A 7,815-nucleotide genomic window follows, 5' to 3' on the forward strand; every position below is an offset into this window, starting at 1 on the left:
AGTCAGACTCTTGCGTGAGTGATCTCCGTCAGGCAGCAGAAGCTGGCTAGAGAAATGGCATGGCCTGCACGCCTGCATGGCTGAAATCCTTCTGGGAGGGGCAGGGGGAGGGGGAGAGTAAGTGCTCCTCAGGGTGGCCTGGGAGTTGGACAGGTCTCCCCTGTTTCCTGTCGTCAGCACAGTCCAATGGGCAAAGGGGCTGGGGCAGAGAGGAAGAGTGGCCTTGGCAAAGGACACCGGGACTCCACTCCACAAAGAGATGCTGGTGCAATGAGAGGGCTCCTCTGGGACCCATGTCCCGGGCCAGGGCAAGGATGCAGAGACAGGCAACACTTGCCCTGCTCACTAGCTCAAGAGAGCTTGGGCCTTCTGAGGAGTTGAATCCTGCTGCCATCTGCCCCCTCCCGACGTGGACATTTTCAGAGACATTCTCATGGCCCCCACATGGAGAGAAGCCACCCACTTCTGTCCAGAGGGCTGGCAGCCGATGAAGGCCAGAACAGCCAAGGCTTTGCCATGTCCAGTGGGACACCACGTGGCTCCCTGGCCTAGGGAATGGGTGGTGTCAGAAGGACCAAGGGCTAAGCTGGTCCTCAGCTTGCCTCTTGTGGGGCACTGGGCTGTCTGCTCCTAGGCAGGCAGCTCCTGTGACTAGCTAGCCAGGAAATGCAGCCGGCCAGAAAGTCACTGGCAACAGCCAGACAGACAGGCGCTCGGCTTGCCTGTCGCCTAGAGAAAGAAGGAGTCTTTGCAAAGGGGATGAGAGCAGCGGCCAAGAAGATCTTGGAGAATCCACGCACCTAGAGTGACTGCACTGGAGCTGGGGCTGCCAGCTGCTGCCCTGCCACTGCTGGTGGTTTCAGCTCTGTTTGTCCCAGGGCCTCCTGCGGATGTGACTGCTTCTGGGGGAGAAGCAAAGAGACATGCCATGTTGAAGAGAAGGCAAGGCAAAGGAACCGTCGTACCACTTCGGCCTTTGGCCTGAAGTTGGGAGCCGAGGATTGCTGCTATGGCCTCGGGCCTCTAGCTGCATAGGGCTCTTCGTGGACATATCTCTGTCTGGCTTCAAGAAGAAGGGCTCCACACTTGCCTCAGCTCGCCAAGAAGGGGAACCCAAACAGACAGTGGGGGTATGACCAAAGGCCTCCTGTATCCATTCCCTTGCCTTGCCTTTGCAGAATGCTCTTATGGACCGGCGCCTAGTCCCAGACACAGAGAGATGCCGGGGCAATGAGAGGGCTGCTCCGGGACTGTCCCCCAGGACCACTCTCACGGCCCAAGGCTTTTCCATTGTGCCTTGATGCCACAATGACTTTGGACCTTTCACAATTGCTTGCAGTAAAGTCTGCTCTTTTGCAAAGAAGAGATAGGGAGCAGAGGAGACTGCTTGAGCAGGGATAGGCAGAGGGCCCCCCACGAGGAAGGCTATGAGGGTTCTCGACTCCCAAAGCAAGACAGACAGAGAGACAGAGACAGAGAGACACAGAGATAGAGAGATAGACAGAAACAGATAGAGACAGAGACAGAGAGACTGAAGACAGAGATAGAGAGGGATAGACAGAGAGAACGTAGGGAGAGAGAGAGCGAGGGACCGAGGGAGTGTGAGAGAGAGAGACAGAGGGAGAGAGAGTGAGAGAGAGAGAATAATTACCTAGTGACCCTGGGAATCAGAATAGACAGGGAAGGAACTGGGCCTTGGCAGCACCTAGGCAATGAGGAGAATATTTCCTTGAATGCATGCAACCACAGTGGCTTCTATTCAATGCTCAAGTTATGCATCCAGATGGTGGTCAAGAAATTCAGAGGTTCTCTTTGTATCAGATGACTAAATCCTTCTTCTGCGGAAGCCATTGCAGTTCTCATTGTTAAGCTTGGGTGTTTTTTACTAAAGATTGATGGTTTTTTCAATGCCCTTTATTCTAAGAAGGATCACCTTTGAAGCATTGTTTTTTAATCTTAATTGTTGCAATCCTAAGAAGATGTTTGTTTCTTCATTATCCCTTTCCCCTTAACAATGTTTTTGTTATGTGATTTCTCAACTTTCTTCTTCATGAGAGCATAGAAATATGTAAATGGTGAGACTTGGCTTGTGTAATGAGCTGTCATATCTTTTAGGAGAGAGTAAGTAATCTCACCTGTTCAAGATTATGAGTGTTACATAACATTTTCAGAGGAATAATGTTAGAAATGTATCTATTTTTGGCAGTGCAAAGAAATTCTTTTTTACATTGGGCCAAAGATTGATTCCTACAAGTCATTATTATTTTGGTTCTTCAGAACAACCCAAAGTAATACTGCTGGTGTCTGATATATGCCTGAAATTACTTTGAGTGGATCCATCTGTCCTTTTGCTTACTGCACTTGATCTTATCAAATTGTTGTTTTCATCTATGTTTGTCCCACTTGCTCATATGTATGTCTTTGCTTAAACCACAAATAGAGAATCAGGTTGTGAGTGGAGAATGTCTGATAAATGGTAGTGTTTCCATTTGGACATAATTATGGATACATTTCAATGAGTAAATCTGTCTTTATATATTTTCATGACTCCATGAGCTGCAGCCTTGTGTTTTCTCAAGTTTTAGAGTAATAGTCCATCAGCCAGTCCAGGATCAAGTATTTAATAAGGGCCTTTAGTGTGCTAGGAAGGGCTGTGGATTCAAAGAATGTCCCTTTTCTCAAGGAGTTCTCAATCTAATGGGGGCAACAGCATTCTGACACTACAATCAAGTAGTCTATATACACAATAAATGTGAAGTGGATAACTTATAAGAGACACTAGAATTTTCATACATCAGGAAAGGCTTCCTTTAACAGGTGAAATTGTAGGTAGAACTTGAACGTAGTCTGGGAAGCCGGGAGGCATTGATGAGGTGGGAGAACATTCCAGGCCCAGGGGACAAACTGTGAAAATGTTCAGAGTTGTATTTATGAAATATCAAGGAGATCAGTTTCACAGGAATCTACATTGTGGGGGAAAAGAGAGCGTAATTTATGAGAAGTTTGGAAAAGTATGAGGATGGGGGTAGAGTGGGGACCAACTGGTTTGTTAAGATCTTTGAATGTCAAAGAGATGCTTTCATATTTGATCCTCTAGGTGATAGGGAACGACTAGAGTTTGTTGTGTAGAGAGCTAATATTTTCAGATCTGCACTTTAGGACAGTAATTTTAACAGTTGTATGGAGAACTTAGAGTGGAAAAAAGTTGTGGCATGGACATCAACCAGCAGGCTATTTATTATATTCATTCAGTCATGCAATGATGAGAGCCTCCACCAGGGTGTTGTCAATGTTAAAGGAAAGAAGAAGGTATATATGAAAGGTGTCATGATGGTAAAATCAATAGAGCTTGGCAACAGATTGGGTATGAGGTCTTTGAGAATAAGGAGTCAAGGATAGCACTTAACATGCAAGCCTGAGTGACTGGAAGACTGGTTACTACCACTATATATATAATAGTTTCCACTATTGCTGCACTTTGCCGGGATTTCAAGGGGTGAGAGATGTGCTTGACACTGGCCTACTAATGCTTGCAAAAAGAATGGGAAATAAGTCAGAATTCAGGATCCTGCTATCAGGAGCAGAGCATTGTCAAAAACCATGCCACTATTGGCCTACAAGTCCAAAGAAGTATCACTGTATGGACAGTTCCAGGGGCACCAACAAATTGATTGCTGGAGTAAGTCCAGTGGTCATCACATCAACCTCATGAACCCTACTCTCTTTGATTGGATGAAAATGACAAGAGGTCTGTTGACTTCCTACTTCCTTTTTTTCTCATAATTTGACTGCATGCTACTACAACCTTTTCAACAAAGGACAAGCAAATTTTGACAGTAGGAATCTGCATAGGCCTTTCTACCCTTGGGTATAAGCTTGGCTTTGGGAAGGAATGTCCAGTAGTAAAATTGCAAGAAAACCTAACCCAGTTGTGGACAAGGCTCACTGGTTTAGAATTCAGCTCCTGATGAAAATATTGCTCCTGAACACAGAAGAAAATAAACAATAAGTACCTCGGGATCTGAAAGATGCTTAAGTCTGTGCTGGCAAAACCTAATAAAGTAAATCCCAAGAGAAAGAGGACATATTGTGTGTATGAGTGTGAGTAAAAGAGTGGGTGGTATGTTTGCATCACCAAAAATAAAAGTAGAAATGGAAGAGACTCTCACCTGTGTAGGAGAGAGGGAGAGGGGTAATATGCTGGAAAGAGAAAAGAATTAAAAGGGAAAAGAGGAACAGGAGTGAGATTCAGCCTAAGGTGGCTACCTCCCCTGTGTTGAAATGTCACAATGTATTAGTTCTGCCTAATACTGTCCTGGAAAGGGAATTCTTGTCCATCACAAAAAGAGCTGTTATAAATATTTTTGTACAAATAGATCTTTTTCTCTTTTGGGGGATGTCTTTGGGATATAAACCTAGCAGTGGTATTGGTGGATCAAAGGGTACGTACAGTTTTATAGCCCTTTGGGCATAGTTCCAAATTGTTCTCCAAAATGGTTGAATCTGTTCACAACTCCACCAACAGTGAATTAGCATTCCCTCCAACATCCAACATTTTCCTTTTTGTCACATTTGCCACTCTTATAGGTGTGAAATGGTATCTCAAAGTTGTTTTAATTTGCATTTCTCTGATCAATCATGGTTTTTTCAATCATAAAAGTATTTTATTATTTTCCAGTTATATGTAAAGATACTTTTCAACATTTCTTTTCATAAGATTTTTAGTTCCAAATTTTTCTCCCTCCCTCCCTTCTCTCCCCTCCCCCAAAACAGAAAGCAATCTGATATAGGTTATATATGTACAATCACATTAAACATATTTCTGCATTAGTCATGTTGTAAAAGAAGAATCAGAACAAAAGGAAAAAACTCAAAAAAAAATAGAAACAGTATGGTTCAATCTGCATTAAGAATCTACAATTCTTTTTAATGGATGTGGAGAATATTTTCCATTATGAGTCCTTTGTCTCAATTTGTCTCAATAGTGATTTAGAGTATTTTTTCCATATGACTATAGATAGCTTTGATTTTTTTTGTCTGAAAAGTATCTGTTCATATCCTTTGACCATTTATCAATTGGGGAATGATTTGCATTTTTATAAAGTTGATTTGGTTCTCTATATAACTGAGAAATTAGACCTTTATCAGAGATACTTATTGCAAAAAATCTTTCCCAGTTTTCTGCTTTCCTTATAATTTTGGTTGCATTGGGTTTTTGTTTGTTTGTTTGTTTGGTTTTTGTTTTGTGTGTGTGTGTGTGTGAGAGAGAGAGAGAGAGAGAGAGAGAGAGAGAGAGAGAGAGAGAGAGAGAGGCAATTGGGGTTAAGTGACTTGCCCAGGGTCACACAGCTAGTAAGTATTAAGTGTCCAAGGCCGAATTTGAACTCAGGTCCTCCTGAATCCAGGGCCGGTGCTCCATCCACTGCACCACCTAGCTGCCCCTGGTTGCATTGGTTTTGTTAGTGCAAAAGCTTTTTAAATTTTATATTATCAAAGCTATCTATTTTACATTTTGTAATGCTCTCTATATCTTCTTTGGTCCTAAATCCTTCCCTTGGCCATAAATCTGACAGATAAATTATTCCATTCTCTCTTAATTTGCCATTTGGACCTTATTTTAGTATACAATGTGAGGTATTGGTTTGTACCTAGTTTCTGCCACACTCTTTTCCAGTTTTCCCAGAAGTTTTTGCCAAAGAATGAGTTTTTGTTCCCAAAACTTGGATCTTTGGGTTTATCAAATATAAATATAGCCATTTACTATAGTTTAATTCATACCTATTCTTTTCCACTGATCCACCACTCTGTTTCTTAGCAAATTTTGATAATTACCACTGTATAGCTAATTTTTGATAATTACCACTGTATAATATAGTTTGAGATCTGGTGTGGCTAGACCACCTCCTTTTGCATTTTTTTTTATTGATTGTCTTAATATCTTTGAGCTTTTATTCTTCCAGGTGAATTTTGTTATTATTTTTCTAGATCTTTAAAGTAATTTTTGATAGTTTGATTGGTATGGCACTAAATTAATAGATTAATTTAGTTAAGATTGTCATTTTTATTATATTGGCTTGTCCTATCCATGAGAAATTAATATTTCCCCAATTGTTTAGATCTGACTTTATTTGCATGAGAAGAAGCTGTGTTCATATAGTTCCTGGGTTTGTCTTGGCAAGTAGACTCCCAAGTATTTTATATTGTGTATGGTTATTTTAAATGGAATTTCTCTTTATATATGTTGCTGCTAAACTTTGTTTGGCAATATATAGAAATGTTGATGATTTATGTGGGTTTATTTTGTATCCTGCAACTTTGCTGAGGTTGTTAATAATTTCAAGTAGTTTTTTGGTTGATTCTCTAGGATTTTCTAAGTATAACATCATATCATCTGCAAAGTATACTATGTATTTCTATATATGGTACCTCCAAGCCTGGTAGTTTGCTATTTGCTTCACATACATGACAAAGGCAGATATTTGGATGAAAGTTGTGACATGGATGTTGATGCTTCAGAATAGTCCTAGCCAATGGGGCAGCTAGGTGGCGTAGTGGATAGAGCACTACAATCCCAGTTACAATAGGGGGCAAACCTAGCTAAGAACTTTTAAAAAACTAATGTGTGGAATAAGAAATCATTTTCAACTTGAGTAATTAATGGGAGGGTTCAAAGAGTAAGTTGGCATCACTCAAAATTTTAAAAGAATATTAAAATAAATATTTTTTAAAAAAATTAAAAAGAGAGGAAGTTCATCTGATTACAAAGAATGATGGGGACAAGGGTTATTTATTCGAAGTATGTTATGAGCAAAGGCACAGGGATACAAAGTATCAGAATAATAATGGAGAGCTATCTAGTTTGACATATATAAGATACGTGAATATGAACTGACTGCCAATACCAAGAATTTACAATATATTTGTCAGGCAATGCAGAACCTCATCTTTAGTCGAGGTAGGACATTGGAGATGGGTAGTAAGCAAAAAGAACACTGAAGTAGGTTTAAGTCCTACCTCTGACTCTTATGACCTGTATGACATGGACAAGTCACCAAATCTCTGCTGGACTCAGTTTCTTTATCTCTAAAATGAATGTTATTGGATGAGATAGCATCTGAGGTCCTTTCCTGTTCTAGCACTATAATTATGTGATCATATTATATATTGTTTTTCTCTAATCACTGCTTTTGCTGTATCCTATAGATTTTGACAGGTTATCTCATTGTCATTCTTTTTAATGAAATTATTGATTGTTTCTATGATTTGTTTTTTAACTCACTCATCCTTTAAGATTTAAGATTTAAGGTTTTTTAGTCTCTAATTAGTTTTTATTCTATGTTTCCTTAAAGTACTTGAAAACAAAAAAAGTGACTAATCTTGATGTTAATCAATAGAAACTTATATTCTGAGACTATAGCAATTCCTAGAATAGTTATATTGGGGCTGGGGATATAGACTTCTATACCATAGAGAACTTTTCTAAAGAAGGGAACCCTCTTTGTATTCTTTGTTTTCTGCTAGAATTTAGTTAATAAGAGGCAGCTAGGTGGCCCTGGATTCAGGAGGACCTGAATTCAAATCTGACGCTGGGCAGGTCACTTGTCCCGCCCCTCCAAAAAAGAAATACAAATAGAATTTAGTTAATGAATTTTAAAAGAGTAATATTTTTTTAAAAAAGTAAACAAGTAAAACCAAACCATATCAGGAAATGTTCCTTAAAATTCTGGTTGACTCAGTTTATCTGGGTATGACGGCTACAAAGTGTCTCTAATCACATCAGTTTTACCTAATTTGGTACTTAATGTTGTGCTGCTT

Source organism: Dromiciops gliroides, chromosome 5 (genome assembly GCF_019393635.1).
Source record: "Dromiciops gliroides isolate mDroGli1 chromosome 5, mDroGli1.pri, whole genome shotgun sequence".
Lineage (NCBI taxonomy): Eukaryota > Metazoa > Chordata > Mammalia > Microbiotheria > Microbiotheriidae > Dromiciops > Dromiciops gliroides.